General features: G+C 41.1%; 1 protein-coding gene across 7 annotated transcripts in view; it reads right to left on the reverse strand.

The window, feature by feature from the left end:
• Nucleotides 1–21363, reverse strand: part of LOC139766508 (uncharacterized) — a 1237960-nt gene that overhangs the window by 170841 nt on the left and 1045756 nt on the right. The gene's annotated exons all lie outside the window — the stretch shown is intronic.

The raw sequence follows: 21363 nt of genomic DNA on the forward strand, positions 1-21363 counted from the left end.
TACATGGTGCATAAATGAAGTCAAGAGACGGGGCAAAAAAGCGTGTAAAACTCTCTCCTCGTAACACACAAAACAACCACAAATAATCACATGAACTAATTTAGTAAAAACACAGACCAATGCAAGTCAAGCATTTCAAAAGAGATATGGAGTCTGGCAGGGGAGAGCACCATACAAATGTAGGACAAATGAATCCATACAACAACAGATCACTGGGTCCTGAGGAGGTTGCTTGTGGTAGTGGAGGAGATCAGACCCTCATAGAATAGTATGGTCAGACGAGAAAGATGATACATACCTATGAACGAGGAAGACCCGTCAACTTTGCGTATAGCTAAAGAGGTACGAGATCTGTGGCTAAATCTGTGTGGATCTTTCAACAGATGAAAAAAAAAAAAGAAATATTAAGAAGTAAAGGTTAAGTCACTTGGAATCAGAGGAGTGTACTTTTATCAATCTACTCAACTCTGCCTTTTTACCCTACCTGCCTCGTAAAGTGACCTCAAACTGATCTATCCCTTCATGTTCTCCACGTGTCTTGATCCCTCAAAGCTGCTGTACTCTATCACGTTCTCCACCTGGCTCATTCCCTACCTGGGCCTGATATATGATACTTCTTAGTGGTCTTTCGTGCCATGATCGTTTCCATCCCGATTTCCTTTTGTCAGGTATCCCATGTAATAAGTAGAAAAGTCTCTTATTTTCGCCCAACTCTCAGCTAAGTCGTGCTTTCTCCAATCCGTTCAAAGAGGCCATACCCAGTAAAGTGGTTTCCGTCCCAGTTATAAATATTCCAAAGATCGATGCAAAAAAGTTTTCCTCCTCCCTACAGTGACCCTCGGATCTACTGTTCATCCCTAGCATTCTACGAAGGTTACAGGAATGTACGTCACATCCGAGCAGCAACCATGGTATAATTTACAGCTCTCTCTCTAAACTTACACAGAAGAGCTTTGTACTTCACTATAATCCTCTGTGATCTCCTGGCCACATTACTGGTTCCCATGTGTACAAATATACTCACGGCATCGGTAGTGTTCATGGAAATGTCATCAAGTTTCTCCAGAATGCCTTCGACCATGGCCCAGGGGAAACCACGAACATTTTTCTACTCGTGCCCTCGGTACAGAACTCCTGCGTTGATCTCTTACTGTGAAGTCTCCGACCACAAATGATACTGTGATCATTCCTGTGGTCAGTCCTCCTCCCGTACAATGAACCTATTTGGGGTCGGTATTTCTCTGGCCTGAACTACTGTAGCAGACCGACACGTGTCTTCCCAGCTGGCTAGAAGACAGTGCTCAACTTGGTCTCCACAGTCACCATCCTGGTTATCCTTGCTATCTACCCAGCTTGTTATTCATGTTTTTTCCTCAGTCGAGTATCCAGTGCTTCTGTCGTAACCAACCCTGCACCAGTTTACCACAGCTTCATCCTGTCGTCTAAACTCCCCCCCGTCGCTTCACTTCCAATCTCTCAGACAGGTCACGAAGCATACAGGAAACGAACTTGTTCCCTGTGGAGGAAATCTTAGGTGAAGTCCCTCATGCAGAGCAGGCGTTTACCTGATTTGACCAGAGCGCATCTAGAGGGACACGGCCACTCACGAAAGTTGAGGAAGTACGAGTCAGGGTAATGAGTGTGAGGATGAGGAAGTGAAACTGTAAAGGTAAAAGACACAAGAGGTGAAATTTCCGGCAAGTGCAAGGATGGAGTGCGAGTGGTCGGCAGCTGTACATGAAAAAGCGGAGACCAGAGACAAAGACACGGGAGCTGAAAAAGAAGGCGAATGAGAAATGAGGGTAAGAGGGGTACTGATGAACTATAAAGGAAAACATGTCAGAAGGAGGTTGAACAGTGCTGAGGACAACAAGAGAACAATGAAGGGAGCAGATGAGTTAGCGGCAACATGTAAAGAAATATAAAAGGACACGGCGTGAGTACTTCGAAGGACTCCTGAATGAATCAATGACAGGGTGGTGGTGGATGTGGTGTGCTTGGAGAGAGGTAATACGCGACCGAGAGCGTCCAGGGAAATGAGTAGGTGAATGACGATGTGTTGACACGAAGTGTGGCGAAGCGGCAGGAGAGAACGGAGCAACACGTGAGTTTTTAAGATGGGAACACCGTGTTGATATTTGGCTAGTAATGCTGTTCAACGTTGGTATACACCGGACGAGGTGCGTGAGGACTGGCAAATTGCATTTATAGATCCCTTATATAGATTCCTTATATAGATCCTTATATAGATTCCTTATATAGATTACTTATATAGAGCCCTTATGTCGAGCCCTTATACAGAAGTAGTGTGGACAAGGGAGTAAACTGCCCTGCCGAAGGTGAGACTAAGGGGGGGATGGAGCGGGGGAATGGAGATCCTCTCATCCTGTATTACTTCCCCAAAGAAGGAAGAGAGGATGAAGCCAAGGGAGGATTTTCTTTTCCTTTTTCTTTTAGAAGTTTCTAGTCATTTGTTCTTGATGCTACCGCACTCACGCGGGAAACAGCATGCTTGCATGAAAGAAATAGGGTGGGGGATGGGGCGATGTGTGGAAGGCGAAAACGTTATCTCGGAGAGCAAAAATGTGTATGTTTGAAGGAATAGTGGTTCCAACAATGTTATATGGTTGTGAGGCGTAGGCGATAGATAGGGTTGTGCGAAGGAGGGTGGATGTGTTGGAAATGAGATGTTTGAGGACAATATGTGGTGTGAGGTGGTTTGATCGAGTAATTAATGAAAGGGTAAGAGATATATGTGATAATAAAAAGAGTGTGATTGAAAGAGCAGAAGAGGGTGTATTGAAATGGTTTGGTCACATGGAGAGAATGAGAGAGGAAAGATTGACAAAGATGATATATGTGTCAGAGGTGGAGGGAACGAAAAGTCTGAGACCAAATTAGAGGTGCAAGGATGGAGTGAAAAATATTTTGAGCGATCGGAGCCTGACCATACAGGAGGGTGAAAGGCGTGCAAGGAATAGAGTGAATTGGGACGATGTGGTATACCGGGGTCGACGTGTTGTCAATGGATTGAACCAGGGCATGTGAAACGTCTGGAGTAAACCATGGAAAGTTTTGTGGGGTCTGGATGTGGAAAGGGAACTGTGGTTTCGGTGCATTACACATGACAGCTAGAGACTGAGTGAGAACGAATGTGGCCTTTTGTTGTCTTTTCCTAGCACTACTTCGCCGCATGCGGGGGGGAGGGGGGAGCCATTTCGTGTGTAGCGGGGTGGCGGCGGAAATCGATGAAGGCAGCACGTATGAATATGTACATGTGAATATATGCATATGTACTTATATGTTGAAATGTATAGGTATGTATATGTGCGTGTGTGGGCGTTTATGGATATACATGTGTAAGCGGGTGGGTTGGGTTATTCTCTCGTCTGTTTCTTTGCGCTACCTCGCTAACGCGGAAGACAGCGACAAAGTATAATAATAATAATAATAATAATAATAATATTAATAAAAATAATATCATATATATATATATATATATATATATATATATTTTTTTTTTTTTTTTTTTTTTCAAACTATTCGCCATTTCCCGCGTTAGCGAGGTAGCGTTAAGAACAGAGAACTGGGCCACTGAGGGAATATCCTCACCTGGCCCCCCTCTGTGTTCCTTCTTTTGGAAAATTAAAAAAAATTGAGATGGGAGGATTTCCAGCCCCCCGCTCCCTCCCCTTTTAGTCGCCTTCTACGACACGCAGGGAATACGTGGGAAGTATTCTTTCTCCCCTATCCCCATATATATATATGGTACCTACCTGCCAAACTTACTAGAGGTTAAATTTGCATTTTGTTAGCATAGATTTTTTTTTCTATCTTTTTCATATAAGCTAATTAAACATACACTGCTGGATACAACACATATGCCTCAATAATTTGAACTATAAAATGTTATATTTCAATACCATCCCGACTGTCTTTTGTTCACCATTTTATGAATGAATATTGTCACCTATATTGAGCAGGGATTTTAGTTCTGGAGTTTCATTAAATTTCATGTAACAAATTCGGGTAATTTGAGTCAAGGGCGTCAAGTGCTGATTAAAATCTAACTGGTAATTTTGAATTTTGGTCCAAGGTTTAAGTACCAATAGAATTCAATTTTGACACTGCTATTCTCTTTTTCTATTAACTTCTTTTTTTTTTTCGTTTTCGGTCCCGTGTTTCATGTGTTATACCATCACCGTACACCATTAGCTACGCCCATACCTATTTCTAACTATTTCATTTCCCACGGTGCTACACTCTACAGCTATGCTCAAGGATCGAACTTTTTCTAGCCAGCATGGATGGTTGTGGCTGTATGTCATATGTAAAAAAAAAACACACGAAAGAAGAATTCTCCGCAGAGCGAAGCATTCCGAGACAAATGTGGCAGATGTCTTCCAGTGCATCGACTTTTCTCATTTTGTCTCGTCGAGAGGATTCTTTCGAGAGTGATCAGTGTACACACCCACTGTGGTCGCAAGGGTTGCATCTAGGTAGAAGTTACAAAGCAAACACACAGTCATCTCTCTATCACGCAGTGCTAACTCCAATGAGATTCACTAACAAGCAATTCTGATTAATTCTCTTAAGTACGAGCTGTATTGAGTCACTGAGGTGGAATGGAGAGAAGACAATGTTTAAACTCAAAATGTTACAGAGGCGGAATTCCTTAGAAGCTACTCGACATAAAAGTGCTTTTCGTCAGCAACCTTGAAAGCCATTCAGGCAAAATGTTGAGTCGACCCAGCAAGAAGAAAAAAAGACGGCGTTGACATTGACCTTCGTGATCCATTCAACACCCACGAAAAAAAAGGTAGAGGGACTGCCACACCTTTCCACCGTAAACACCGACATTACAGCTTAATGGTGACCGGTAAAACTCGTAATGTAAACACAAAAACCGGTTCCTCCACCAAGCAGCTGTTGCTATCCTCCCAGTGATCACTCCTCGCGTTACCTTTCAAGTTTTTGTGTCATTGAATGGCGCATCATCCTTAGGGAATTCTGGAACTTGGCCTTTCCTGAAGCATTCCAGTGTTAGCATTAAGAACAGATCCGTCGTGTCTCTTCCAAAAGAGTTTGCAACCTTCTGACGCCGACCAATGTTGCCTGAGGCGCGTCTCCTCACCTCCACACGAGGCTATGCGGGTGCGATACGTTACCTGCCCTTCCACTGCAGTTTGCTCGAGCTATGGTAACGCCAGCCGTTAACGGCCACAATCCGTGAAAAATTCTAATCAAGTCTATCAAAACCTAATCATCATGCCTAATTCAACGATACTCATGACCTGTAAACACAACTAGGAACGTATATATACACACACAAACAGAAAGATAAGGGAGTTGCGCACACAGAGGAATACGAGGGCATGATAACAGCAACACGTCTGCTTGCGACAGCAAAGGAGATCAGAAACATGCAGCTTAGCCCGGAAACATCAGGAAAGCAAATGGATAACTTGGAGAAATGATATTAGGAGTGCAGTGGACGCGAGGTAGTTTCTTCCTTATATATCTGAACGTGTTTATGGCGTTGATTTCAACTACTACTCTTGGGCAGGTCATTCTATATGGTTAACAACCCTGGTGAATGAATGTGTACTTTGCCTCATTAGTAGTGAAATGCTTAATCAGGAAATTCTATTGGTGAGATTAGACTGGTCTGCTTTTGAACACCTGCTGAGATCAAGATTATAACGAAGCCTTTGATGATTTCGAAAGCCTCCAATTTAATCCCCTTTCACATCTTTCCGAAGCCGGAGGAGTTGCCGTCCAGACGAACGTCTCTGAACATTTTAATACCTGCGTGTCCTTAACAGCTGAATCGAACAATCTTGATCCGACCATAAATAATCGAAGCCCCGCAGGACTAAATGCAGTTTGGTATCATCCTGACCATTCATACGAAGCTGACGACGGCAATAAACAAATGCAATCATTTTACTGGGAGTAAATATTAGTGCTGTATTTGCGAAACACGAAAACCGACCAGCAAAAATGACATGATTAAGTGATACATCTGTGAGTGACCTCTGGGTGCATTGTATTGGTGAGCAAGTAAATTACTGGAACAATGTTTGACCCAGCGGCACAAAGACCCATTCCAAGTTGAAAATGGTTTCTCTCTGTGTTTACATCAAGCGTGGTAGGGCAGGACCGATCACCAAGATGTATATAGAAGTATAGATGTATATAGTGAAGGTGAGTTTGGTGGTATTTCCCCACGTCGTGAACATAATTGTCACTGACAATATGAAAGGGGACATACTGCATTAACTTGCGAATGATCGGGGCTTGAAATTCAAAATTCTTCGCCTTTGATAAAACCACTGGACCCACTACCTCTTTCCCTCTCACCGGTAAAATTCTTCACGTCCATACAAATGACACAATGATGCTGAGTGGATCTGAATAACCCACACCATTTGCCAATGCAAATTCGTATGCAAATAATTTCTTCCAAGCAGAGCACTCTTTTAATACCAGGGCGAAGTAGAATCCAATAAATTCATCTTGAAAACGTAATATTTTTATACGTCAGTAACGATATCTGTGTTCAGATTTAATGGCTTGCTAGGAGTCTCATTCCTCATTTCCATACTGTGTAAAACTGTGCTTATAGTGTCAAAATGACTCACGTGTCTATTAACAAGGGCTTGCTCCTCCTTTAGTGTACTCTTACACAGCTAATGTTTAAAGCCGGCTACTCACACTTTCGGTAATGACAATGGCCAATCAGTACATGATATTTCTGTCGCCCAATGCACTTGATCCATCTCTATCACCTTTTAGAAATACGGATACAACGCCACCCATGTGAATCAGGATTAGTTAGCTCGTATGGTAATATCGCTCTTCATAACAACGGTTTAAAAATGGTGCTCACACCTTCAGCATTTGCCGTATATCATCAACGCCCGGTACAGGGTTGCACAGCGTCCAGTTTCATTTTCTATGAACTGTTGCAACGCTGCTTTTCTAACTCAGAGCTTTGTAGTTACCTGACTTTTGACGTGGAGCATTTCCGGAGTATCGTCTTTAATTGTACTTTATCTCTTGACAAAATCCCATTTTTCATTCCATTTCCACCACTCGTCGCTTTTGAATTTACGCAGCGGTTGATCTGATTTTCTAATTCCGTCCCAAGAGTTAACCTGAAATGCACTCTAGGGCCGTTTCTCGTTTCTGAAACACGTCAAGAAATCAGCATCATTCCTGATTCCACTCTTGCACGTGTTCTCACAAGGTTCAGACACTGTCAAAATTACACTCAAGATGATTTCCCATGTTTTTTTTTTTTACGTCCATTTCGATACCCCATTTTTTTTTCTCAAAATTCTTTTCCTGTCAAAAAAACTTTTCAATGTTTCGAATATTTTTCCCGTCCTAACCTTTGTTGCTGAGCCTCGATCACCTTCCTGTGCAATCCCATCCACGAGCTTTCAGCAATTTCCCACACAATATCGACAGTGAAAATGAATTTCAGGATTTCACAGATGGGCTTGCATTACGGGGTTGTGTGTTATTTAGTATTAAACACCGGGTTATGCTATCCTCTTTCATAAAACTATATTTTTTTCCCCCTTTATGGCTTTACACTCAATATTTTTTTTACTCCTGTTCACCGATCAAATCAAAAATCGATATGCAGCGTAACTACGCCTCCCACACCCCCAGCAAATGACTGAATAACATGCATCATGATTATACATCTGTGGTCTGGAAGTTAGCTGGATGAACGTGTAGCGACAGAAAATGATTTTCCAATGTAATTCCATAAGAGAACTCTGTGTGTGTGTGTGTGTGTGTGTGTGTGTGTGTGTGTGTGTGTGTGTGTGTCTGTGTGTGTCTGTGTGTGTGTAAAATTATTTTCCAATGTAATTCCATAAGAGAACTGTGTGTGTGTGTGTGTGTGTGTGTGTGTGTGTGTGTGTGTGTGTGTGTGTGTGTAAAATTATTTTCCAATGTAATTCCACAAGAGAACTGTGTGTGTGTGTGTGTGTGTGTGTGTGTGTGTGTGTGTGTGTGTGTGTGTGTGTGTGTGTGTGTGTGTAAAATTATTTTCCAATGTAATTCCATAAGAGAACTGTGTGTGTGTGTAAAATTATTTTCCAATGTAATTCCATAAGAGAACTGTGTGTGTGTGTGTGTGTGTGTGTGTGTGTGTGTGTGTGTGTGTGTGTGTGTGTATGTGTGTGTGTATGTGTGTGTGTGTGAGTGTGTGTGTGTGTGTGTGTGTGTGTGTAAAATCATTTTCCAATGTAATTCCATAAGAGAACTGTGTGTGTGTGTGTGTGTGTGTGTGTGTGTAAAATCATTTTCCAATGTAATTCCACAAGAGAACTGTGTGTGTGTGTGTGTGTGTGTGTGTAAAATTGTTTTCCAATGTAATTCCACAAGAGAACTCTGTGTGTGTGTGTGTGTGTGTGTGTGTGTGTGTGTGTGTGTGTGTGTGTGTGTGTGTGTGATTGTTTGTGTGTGTGTGTAAAATTATTTTCCAATGTAATTCCATAAGAGAACTCTGTGTGTGTGTGTGTGTGTGTAAAATTATTTTCCATTGTAATTCTATAAGAGAACTGTGTGTGTGTGTGTGTGTGTGTGTGTGTGTGTGTGTGTGTGTGTGTGTGTGTGTGTAAAATTGTTTCCAATGTAATTCCACAAGAGAACTGTGTGTGTGTGTGTGTGTGTGTGTGTGTGTGTGTAAAATTGTTTTCCAATGTAATTCCACAAGAGAACTGTGTGTGTGTGTGTGTGTGTGTGTGTGTGTGTGTGTGTGTGTCTTAAATCTATAGTTGTTTTACCTCTCTTGTCCATATGGGTATTTTTACGCGTCAACTGTCCACGTATTTTTGCACTGGAGGATCATAATAGATTTCTGAAAGACATTTTTACTCAACAGATAAAATGAAAAAAAAAAAAAGACACATAACACATTATTCGCAATTCATGTATGTAGTTTGCGAGACGCATCTTGAATTTTCCCCTCAAATTCTCTTCCAGTTTGGTGATCGAACACAGTAAATCATCATTCGGAATATTTCCTTGTCGTTTCTCCAGTTTCCTTCAGAGAACAAATACATATATCAATACGAGAGGTGGGGGTATGTTTGCCTCAATCTCCAGTGTCATATTTGATTGTTTTGGGAGAGGGATCTTCGTCACGTGTGATCATTTTACCCTTTAAAAGTGCTCTGATCACAATTGCTTCTCCATCGTTATTTTATACCGTAAAGTGTTAAAATGAGAGGAAATCGTTCATTCAGTGCTATCAATTCATCTATATATGTATGTATGTATCTATATATCTATCTATGATGTATGTATGTATGTATCTATATATCTATCTACGATGTATGTATGTATGTATCTATATATCTATCTATGATGTATGTATGTATGTATGTATGTATGTATGTATGTATGTATGTATGTATGTATGTACGACGTATGTATGTATGTTTATGTATATATGTATGTATGTATGTATGTATGTATGTATGTATGTATGTATGATGTATGTATGTATGTATGTATGTATGTTTATGTATGTATGTATGTTTATGTATGTATGTATGTATGTATGTATGTATGTATGTATATGAAGTGGGGTGGATCAGGTAAGAGTAACCTGTAAGCATCGCTCCCACGCGTCTCTATACTGTGCGTTAACGCAAAACATGAACTTTCACACTTATGAAAGTGCTTCTTACTTTATCACTCTACACACACTGCGTCCGGTGCTTCGTCTAGCGTAATACAATTTTCCATTCATACCACCTCTTCTGAACAAGATACTTCCATTGCATTCGATCCTTCAACATCCCTCAAACATCTTCATCTGATACATCCCTTATCTTAACCATGTCTCTCATATACATCTCTCCATCTCCATATGGTCTTCCTCTCCTCCTCCTACGAACTACCCAGCATCTGTAATCTATCTATCTATATATATATATATATATATATATATATATATATATATATATATATATATATATATATATATATATATATATATACCTTTTCAATTATGCTATCAGCGATTCTCTTTTTTTTTGTATGAATTTTATAGTCATATTTATTCTTCTTCCCTTCATACTATGGAGCAATTACTGCCTTCGTCCAGTTATCAGGCAGTAGATCACTTTCCTAAACTTCCATACACACTTTCTACATTCACACCACAGCAGTTTCACCACTTGAAATAAATCCCCAGGTGTATATATCTTTTTTCTACTTCCATCCTCATTTGCAGTGTCTTCCTCTCCCACTTCTCATTTCTGCCCCTCTCGTTACCTTTGTTCGTACCACACCACAACGACATGTATCTCTCAGCATCATCTCCAATTGGTCCCTGAAAATGCTCCACGTATAATCTTAAATCAAAAGCCATTTCTGGCCCTCAAAACTCGTCCAGATATCAAACTGGTATTACACTTATAACTATCCCTAAACATAGCTTCCATACTCCTAATATCCCAATTCATTAAGGTCTTCCCATGTTGCATGCTTGTGCTTTCTTCAGACTAACGATCCCTCGTTACTAGATCACAATGTGGGAGGAGAGGTTAACTGGCAAACTAACTCCTACTGGAAGATAAATTTCACACTAAATTTTCCACTCTTATCGCACTTACTTTCCCTCTTCATTCATGTTTCTAGACCTATACTCCCGGCAGTGACAAGACTAATTTACATACCAGTGCCATGAGATACACGACCTGATAAAATCCCTCCCAACCGTCTCCCAAGTTGTATATCATGCACACTAATCATCATTTTTCGTCTTCCCAAAAACAGATACGGTATGATGCTTCTGACTACCCAGTGCTTTCCTGTGTCTATACCAAGTGTATCAACGAACACCTGTATGGTCAATGCACAGTACCTGCAACACCAAACACGCAGTCTTGCGCCACTGTCAGTTGCACCCTCGGCCATATAACCACCTGCCACTCCCTCCTTCATTCCGCTTCCCACCCGTCCAGTGACCCATCGTACACGGTTTCTACCCCAAGAGCAACATGTTTCACCAGTCTTTCAAGTTCCCTCCACAAAGCATCCCCGAACCTCCTCTCTTCCATCATCCCAAGGTGTATACGCAGCCATCTCCAAGACCACAAAATCATTATAATCATTTCTATCAATACAATGCTCTTGGAGAGACAATGAAAATCATTCTGATCCTTCCAAATTCTTGGGTGATCAACATGTATTCATCATCATCATTACTCTGCCCAGTACAATATCAACCGCGAGACCAAAGCGCAACATTACAAAATATTTCTTTGAATCATTCATTGTCATTTCCCGCGAGACGTTTCTTACACTCATTCCCATCTGGTCTGGCAGTTAATCTTTTTCGTATCATATTTCTGTAACCTTCTTCCACTAATGATTTTCAGCCGAGACAATTTCGCGTTGCCATCATGTTGACCTTAGAGGCGTAGCAAAATATTCCTCCAGAAACAGAATCTTATTCATATCCGCGCGCTTACATGTCCTTCTATTATCCATCACCATAATGTAGTTGATTTTTTTTTCTTTTTTCTTTTTACTTTGTCGAAAAAGTCATCAAGTCTTCCGTTCATCACCTAACCCCATGACCTTCTCCCCCACACCTTACTCTGGGATATTAAGTCTCGTTGGTTGCCACTGTGAGGGTTTTTGCTCTCTCTCTCTCTCTCTCTCTCTCTCTCTCTCTCTCTCTCTCTCTCTCTCTCTCTCTCTCTCTCTCTCTCTCTCTCTCTCTCTCTCCCGGCCAATGCACTGCCCTTTCAAATCTGTTTCATTCTCACTAAACTCTGTCTCGTTCGTGTGGTTTTCCTCTTTTCTTTTCCTGAATGTCACTCTGAAGTGCACATCATTGTCCTATCCACCACTTTTTTCCTCAAAATTTGTTTCTCTCCTTTATTCATCAGTTGACTCCCGTGAAACACCACTGACGGAACGTACATCTTCATCACCATCATCACCTTTTCATCCATCAGAGTCCCATCTTCTTTAATCAGAGGTAATCAATACGTATCAAGATGGCTTGCAAGAACCGAATTAGAGAAAGATAAAACATTTTGCTTTTAAGTCGAACGGTTTTCAATGATTTTCACTGAGTTAAGCATCGATGTATAGACACATGTTAACCTAGATAGCCTCCTTATGATAAACCTCTGATTAACCTGGACACGGGGATAATCCACCTCACAACGCGGATGATCACACTAACCCGTGATGACATCAGTGAAATCGCAATTCAGTGGGAGTGTTCAGGTCATATTCGTGAATCGTAGTTCACAAATGTGTTCTTGGTTGGTACGTAGCCAACGAGGCGCTTCGCGGAAACGCTCCCGTCGCGTCAGATGCACAACAGTTCCAAGGTCCCAACATCAACACAAAGGTTTGTATATACGTACACCCTGTTACCGCCACGCCAGGGTATACACTAGCCTGACAGTTGAATGGAAATTGGGGAGAGAGAGAGAGAGAGAGAGAGAGAGAGAGAGAGAGAGAGAGAGAGAGAGAGAGAGAGAGAGAGAGAGAGAGAGAGAGAGAGAGAGAGAGAGAGGTGGGGGGCGGGAGTGGGGGTGCCATGTGGTCAAGGGGGGGCTGTTTGTGTGTGTGTGTGTGTGTGTGTGTGTGTGTGTGTGTGTGAAGGGGTGGGGTTTGACCTGCGTGGCAAGATGCGTGTTCAACTCCTCTTATATGTTATCGTGTCTTGATATATATCATTTAATGATGATCTGGTTGATAACAGGGCGTGCATTAAAGTTAACAGGGGACAAATGAAATCTGTTAGTATTAGGGATATCATAATTGGTTGTACGCGTTCTCATATAACATACATTATGTTCGTGGTGTGGAATCACCATACTCAGCATGTAACTGGTTACACCTTGAGAGGACGGAGAGGAGCTTACTCTCGTGGAATCCCTCATTACCCTGCTCCTGCGTGGAGTGCAGCCTCGTAGCTGCAGATGTCCAATAAAAGATATGCTAAAATTGTATGATAATAATACTAGTGATGTGGCAAGCCAGTTACAGCGGTGATCGCTGTATTCTGTTGTCGAGTTTGGTTACTGTAATCAAATTCCTGAACGTGAATACTTACTAAACTTCTTTATAACTACTTTTCAGTAAGGAAAAAAATTCCGTTTTAAACTATTTCATTTTTCCCCCTTTTTTTCCCCTTTTTCACGTATTCTCTCGCAGCTGATTCTTAACATTCAAAGGAATAAGTAAAAAAAATCTGCAACCTAGGAAAACAACAGCACCAAGATTACAGCAGAGGGACACAGCCTTTTCCTTCTGGATGAAGAGAAAGCTATATCATTTTCTCTTTAGAGACGAACTCTCCTGAATTTACACGACTTTACGTGCTATTAATGTCTGTGACTTTTGCCTGCCGTTCTGGTCTTGAAAAACGTGCGGGAGAAAAAGAAAATGTAATTTAATCATTTCGTAAATCCATGTTGTCCACTTCACCATGTCAGCAGGTAAGTTAATCTGGCGGAGCTTTTACGCTGCAGGATCCATGCTTCAACCCTCACAGGATGAAATGTTAATTCCCTGATGAACGACGGAAAGCAAAACCTCTGACGCAAAACTATTAAATCTACAAAAGCAGAAATGTTTATCCGTACACTGAAACGTGTGGATTACGTTTGGACGAACCTGATTCATCCGGCAGCCATCTCTCTACGTAAACTACTACCGATCTAGTTTTAAACAGGAGTCAGTGTCGAAGTCTTTAACAGCAGCCCAATGTGGTGCTGTACTCCATCATGAGCAACACGTTGACAGCGCATGTTCTGCCTGACGAACGCAGTCTAGAACTCTTACGTGAGACTGTGCACACGGACGCACACATAAAGTTTGGGTCTGTATAATTCATCTGGCTCTAATCATATATGGTTAGTCACGACCTGGTACGTCTCTTCTTTTCCTCCTGTGTGATCTGGATGGCTTACATCTCGAGGCTCTCTGATATAGTACACACGACGAAAAAAAAAAGTTACTTCATGCCAACCGGTGAGGGATAATTTGTTTTCTTCTTTTACCGTGTGTTGATGATTCCTAAGACTCAGTGTCATCTCTGCTGCCCTGCTTAGTCCGTGCTCAAGATGTGGGAAGTCCTTCTGGTAAGTAGGAGACAAGTATTTCACACACTACTTCAAGCACTAGTTATGGGATTTTGAACGAAAGATGTATCAGTGTAAGTAAACAATCACTTCGTACACCAGCTTACATATGACTTTACCAGCAGCTCTTACGAACAGAGAAGTTGATTTACAACTGCTTGAGGTTCATACCTTTAAATATTTCTCTATTCAGTTTCTGAAATGGAGATTTCTCCATCTACTCTTATTTCATAATCAAGATGTTATACTTTTTTGAAACATGCATTTTCTTTCCTTTTTCTGCACATTTTGCTGATTTAAACAGCAAGGACCAGTTTTTAAGTCCTTCCCTGTAATAGACTGAAATATTCCAAAAATTTTCGATCTTTCAGTCTCTGACTTGACATCGTTCCATATTCTGGTATCATATACAGCAGGACCCTCAGGATCAAACCCTGTGGTACCCCACCGTCGATGGAATTTAGCGACCAATCTATTCTATGAAACCATACGCTTTGGCCCTGTTTACGCCCTGCTTCTATGCCGACGCTCAGCTGACAGACTTTGATTTTCGATGTGCTTCATCATCTCATCCTTTGTAATGCCTTCTAAAACCTTGAAGTGTATGATGGTCAATGATGCTAGACAATAGTTACTGGCAGCTGTCATGTTGCCCTTTCTTGAAAACTGGTTAAACTTTCATCTCCAAGTCTACAGATTAAGCAACGTCAGCGATTGATTTCCCTAGCCAACATATGCTAAGGCTTTGTTAATTCCTTCAACAATTTGAGGAGACTAGTACCTGGTGCTCCGTTATATCTTAGGCCCTCGACTTCTATGTCAACATCATGATCACCGAACGTAATATACATCGGTGTATATATCCTCCAAACTCCTGTATAATTTCAGGAACAAGGTCCTAATCTTCACTGCAAAACACACACATTAGATAAATTAACAAAGCACACTGTCATCCTCCTACTGCTTGTGTTGATGTCCAGCTCTCTGTCTCTCGTGGGGTAACACGTAACATGACATTCAGTTATCCTCCAAAGTGACCATAAAGGTTTTCCGAGTTATCACTGGATGTCTGCATCTCCTTCCTCCCCTGTACGATCTGTGCAACTTTACACACTTGGTTGATCTTGTTACTTTGATGAACATATTCCTTGCATCTCTGTTTGTGTGGACTCTAAGGTATTATACAAACCATGTTTGTTTTTCAGTGCATCTTTATTTACCTGTTTCGTCATCCATTCTGTTTCCTTCTTCTCCCATTTCCTTTTCCTTGTTCTTCTCAGTATTATAAGTTTGTGATGAACACAAAGAATATTCACCCTTTCTTTGAATATCTAAAAAGCTGCTTCTGTATCTATTTTCCCAGAGAGTAATTCATTTCACTTTCCTGTACTCAGCTAACGTCGGAGATTGAAACATTCACGTTTCCAGCAACTCAAACTTTTATTACAATTCGTTATTTATTCTTGGATGCTAATGAACTACTATTCCCAGTCAAGAACCACAGGGTCACTTCTTCCGAAGGTCACTGTACTAACTAAACCTTCTAACAAGTGTTTTTGGACTGTGAACAATAAGATCCAAAACGACATTTATTCTGCCCTACATGAAACCTGGTAGGGATATATATGTACATACTGTACCAAAAGCAACTAATAAGTCTTTCTCATGAAACTGTGAACAATAGCAGATGGAATACCACAGGGCAGGTATATACATAATCTCAATCCGGCAGGTTAATATCACCCATGAGTAACACATGTGGTCCTTTTCTTCTGCATCCAACCTTTCCGGCAAATCCAACAATATCTCCATTTTGAAATCTGCATCACTTGGACTTGTATAAGAATAAACTCCCAGAAGCAAAGTATCATTTCTATCAAACTTGATCAAATGATATACTGACTCAACATCAGCGTTGGAAGGTGTTCTTTCCCAAGCTGTTCTGGACTCGGAGTGTTATTCATCCCCCCACCGTCCAGTACACCTACGTATTGCCTTTCTGAAGAAGGTGTATTTTTCAAACTTCTACAGCCCATCGTGTATGCTGCCACTGGCTCACATCTGAGCATAACACCAACGAATCTGGGCTTTTCCCTCCCAACGACCGCTTCAAGTAAATCTAGGCCTTTGCTCCGCTACTACTGTTTCAATCATAATTTGTTACCCAAATCTTGTACATTTGTGTACCATAATGATGCAATGTAAACCTGAGTAAACTCACTATATGTACAATCAACCTGGGTAAATTCAGGTTTGTGAAAACCTTGACCAATATTTGGGAGAAGCTTCTCCTCACTTCTGCTTCTGCCATTCGATTTGATTCCTGTAGACAATAACATTTAGTTTACATGCCCAGTATGAGGTCCTTTTGTTAGCGCCCTTATAACAGTCCTTTCTTTGAAAATTAGGGGGCGGCTAAATGAAAAAAAAATGATAAAAACTGCCTCCAGTTTTCGCCCCCAACCTCATTGTTCCATAACGTGTAGACCACTATTAATGGAATATATTATTGGCATATTTCCTTTACCGATATCGTCGTAGTTCAACCTGTATTTTTTTTTTTTTTTTCCTTTGTCTGGGTTTTCCACCTTGACCTATCCATTTTGCCAGTCCGCACATCAAAATCTTATAACTCCTGATATTTCCACGTGATCAAGTGACGTGGTTTACGAGTTTTTCCACTCTTTTCTGCTAGACTCTCTGTAACACCTCCCTTTGGGCCACACTCAGTCATGTTGCATTTCTCTTGCCCTTCGCTTCTTCCCCCCCCCCCCAGTGTGTCTCCACCATCTTTAAGGTCTCTTAAAATTCATCTCTCTCCTCCATTCTGGAGCGTCTGCTCTTATCAACCTCTGTTGTTACAGCATTAATGACGCAGACTCTCATACCAGAAAAAAAAATGTTGCCTTATCATTTGATACGTGCATCGTATTTTTTTTACTAGACTGCCAAGCACTCTGAATACGCTGCCATCACAATACCAAGAGAAGCTCTCTCTCTCTCTCTCTCTCTCTCTCTCTCTCTCTCTCTCTCTCTCTCTCTCTCTCTCTCTCTCTCTCCAACACAGCTATCAATTACAAACGTTCATGCTGTACAATTTTACCTGTTCATCAACTGCCTATCTGCATGAAGCACAATTTAAGGTCAGACGACTGTACACTGACCCTGTTTCAATTATTCTTGGACCGCAATTTTGCTAGTCAGTAAGCAGTTAATTTTAACATTTTCAGCAGAGACGAACCCACTCCCGACCCATTCTTTATCAGTTCATCACTTCCAGGCGTTGTTCATAAACAGGTCAGAGGAAAATGTTCCCCTCCAAAACCCTGAACCTCTTCTCGAAATTCCCTCCAAATCCCCAGTTCTCCTTCCACAGTCTGGACCTGTCAATAGCACCGACACGCACCACTCGAGCTGAGTTAACGAAATATCGGGGGAGCGATTTTCTTGTTAAAGTTTCGACGGTGTTTGACACACACACACACACACACACACACACACACACAGAGTCATGAATCCAAAAGGAACTCCTGGCTATACCAATGAAGACCAAAGGTTTGTGCTTATATCTGAGTTTACGTGAAGATCCTCCGCTCCTTACTGATGTGGTAGACTGATATTACAGTGTCTTGTCTCCTGATATCATTATGCTTGATTCTATCAGGCAAGGCAGGAGCACCTGACACGAGGTATATGCTTGCAAGACTCCATGCAAGCCACGGATAACATTCCAGCTCTTGTGAATGGATGATGTATGTAGCAGCGATTTCAAAATGAAAACTAATCCAAAATTCATTTAGGTGGAATACAGATACAAAAGAAGAAAGACTTCTCTGTGTTAGTTCTCCTCTTCCCTTAAATTTTTGTGAGTATATTTTGCGATACATGAAGACTACAAGGGGCACTAGAGCTAAAAGTAAAAGCTGATGCATTTGGACTCGACTCATTTTTCTTGACGGCAAAGACAATTGGAGTTCTAATGACCACAAGGGCTGGCTGGCTGCTTCTTTGGTCTTTTGACCTGACATCTGCCGCGGTCATTAAGACCATCAACGCCAGGAGGCACCCAACGGACGGAAAACCTTTAACATCTTTTCATGTGTTAAAGATAATACTAATAACACACACACACACACACACACACACACACACACACACACACACACACACACACACACACACACGCACACACACACACACACTCACTACGTTGTGTTCCCTGATTACAAGGAAGATACAGCGACACATTCAACAAGAAGATGGTGCATAATTAACAGTTATTTCACATTCTTCTGATGTAAAAACATCAAGATTATCATACTCCTCCTCTTTTTTGATAGGCCAATTGAAATAACTCATAAACCAGCTGCACTGATACCAATCAGATTTAGCTGATGGTCCTCTGACTCTATAAAGTACCTCGTCTAAAAGCAAAACTGATGTGAATTTTCTCCGTTCATGAAATACCGCCTCCTCGATTATGGCGAGCCTGAATGAGGCGTGCAAGTCTCCCATATGCTCAGTCTATCCTCCGTGATCCCATCGACCAGTCGATGAATCATGAAAGAAATGAACAGAAGACGTTGGCGAGGTACACGCTCCCACCCATACGATCAACATCGAAGACATCCCTTAAATGAATTATGAAAAGAGTTAAGGGATGGGAAAAGTAGAAAGAGAAAAGGGAAAATAATTGAAGTGTATTGGAGAAAACGGAACACAAACATGTTAAAAATGGGGGCAGGTGGTTGTTGTTGGTAGGAGAGACATGAGGAGGTTAAAGAATTCTAAAAGCTTCGCGGTGCAGGGAAACAAAGAGATTTCACAACAAGCCATCCTCGATTTACCAACAGCCATACAGTAATCACGTGACGCAGTCGCATGCCGAGTGTTAATGTGGTCTAGGTAATGGTGGCGACACCACACAACCAGCCATTTCATGGGCACAGAAACCAAAGTAATACGTATGGATGAGGGGAAAGTATACCAATACTGCGGCAAGAAGGTCAAGTTTACAGTTCACACTGAGAGGGCAGATATGTCGGACTTGTTTCAGAACCAAACTCTTGCTGGTTGGTACATTGAGCAAGACCCTTCCCAGATGTGAGAGCAGTACTCTATACAAGACCAATCGATCCTCATTATAATCATAAGAGAGGAATTCAGAGCATCTGAACTGGACTTTCAGTATCATCGAGGCAGACGTGGCTATTCTGTGTATTGTGTTAATTTCATGATACTTTACGGGTTAGGGTGATACCAAGTATGTTTACTGTGTTCAGTGGTGGAATCATAAACCCAACAAAAGAGACTGGAAAGTCTTTTTTTCAACACACACCTCCACAAGCTTTTTACTATTTCCATTCATTACACTGAATACCCCATGCGAATCAATTATACCTACAACTGACACAATACCTACCTTCGCATTTAAGTCACCCATCACTAATATCCAATCTCGTGCACCAAAAACGCTGATGCACTCACACAGCTGCTCCCAAAATACTTGCCTCTCATGATCTTTCTTTTCATGGCCAGGTTCATAAGCACCAATAATCACCCATATCTCGCAATCCACTTTCAGTTTTACCCATATCAATCTAGAATCTACTTTCTTACGCTCTATCGCACACTCCACAACTCCTGCTTCAGGAACAGTGCTACTCCTTCCTTAGTTCTTGTTCTCTTACTTACAACCACACACATTCATAAAACCCAAACTGAGCCTTCGATAAGGATGAGCACTTCCCGCCTAGCTCCTTTTTCTATTTCCTTTTTCAGAAATTGAAATACAAGAAAGGAAGACGATTTCAAGCACCCAGCTCCCGCCCCCTTCAGTCGTCTTCTACGACACGCGGGGAATACGGCGGTAGAATTCATTCTCCCCTACCTTAACCTACCTCAGGGATAAACTAAGATTGTCAATCTATATAATACCCTTTACACTACAACAACAACAACAAAATGTCCCTCACATGATAACCACGAAATGTAAAAACAATACACATAACATAATGCGACACGCAAGCAAGTGCCATATCTTGGAACAAAATCATGAACAATTTTCAATCGGCAACTTGTAAACATGAGCTCTGTTACGACAAGATTTGCATGAGAGAAAAAATGCATGGGTAGCATGGATGCATTCTTGGAAATAATCATATATATGTGGAAGGCGAGAACGTTGAACGTTATCTCGGAGAGCAAAATGGGTATGTTTGAAGGAACAGCGGTTCCAACAATGTTATATGGTTGCGAGGCATGGACTATAGATAGGCTTGTACAGAGGAGGGTGGATGTGTTGGAAATGAAATGTTTGAGGATAATGTATGGTGTGAGGTGATTTGATCGAGTGAGTAATGAAAGGGTAAGAGAGATGTGATGATAAAAAGGGTGTGGTTGAGAGAGCAGAAGAGGGTGTATTGAAATGGTTTGGTCACATGGAGAGAATGAGTGAGGAAAGATTAACAAAAAAGATATATGTGTCCGAAGTGGAGGGAACAAGAAGCGGGAGACGAAACTGGAGGTGGATGGATAGAGTGATAAGATTTTCAGCGATCGGGGCCTGAACATACAGGAGGGTGAAAGGCGTGCAAGGAATGGAGTGAACTGAAACGATGTGGTATACTGGGGTCGACATGCTGTCAATGGACTGAATCAGGGCATATATATATATATATATATATATATATATATATATATATATATATATATATATATATATATATATATATATATATATATACATACTTGTGTTGATATCTGAAATTTTTTGGTTTACACACACACACACAACACACACACATATATATATATATATATATATATATATATATATATATATATATATATATATATATATATATATACTGCGTCTTGATGTTAATATTCTTATATTCTTTCGCTGAAAGAAGACTGGAACACATTATGAAATGAAGGAAAAAAGAAAAAAAATCAGACAGACGAAGAGAAGGAGCGGAGTAAAAACGATAATGACATTAGTGATAACGAAGAGGAAGAAGAAAAATACAATAATAAGTATATAAAGGTGAAGGAAGGAAATATGAAAAGAGATGTGAAGGATAATCATGATGATGACCACGAACAGGAAACAGGGGGATGAGGACGTTGAAGCGTAGGCAAACATGGAAAGAGAAAAACGAATGTGGCAAAGGAGGAGAGACGAAATGGTCGCTGTGTGGGCACCAACCACCAAGTG

The sequence above is a fragment of the Panulirus ornatus genome, chromosome 4, assembly GCF_036320965.1.
Source record: "Panulirus ornatus isolate Po-2019 chromosome 4, ASM3632096v1, whole genome shotgun sequence".
NCBI classification, from domain to species: Eukaryota; Metazoa; Arthropoda; class Malacostraca; order Decapoda; family Palinuridae; genus Panulirus; species Panulirus ornatus.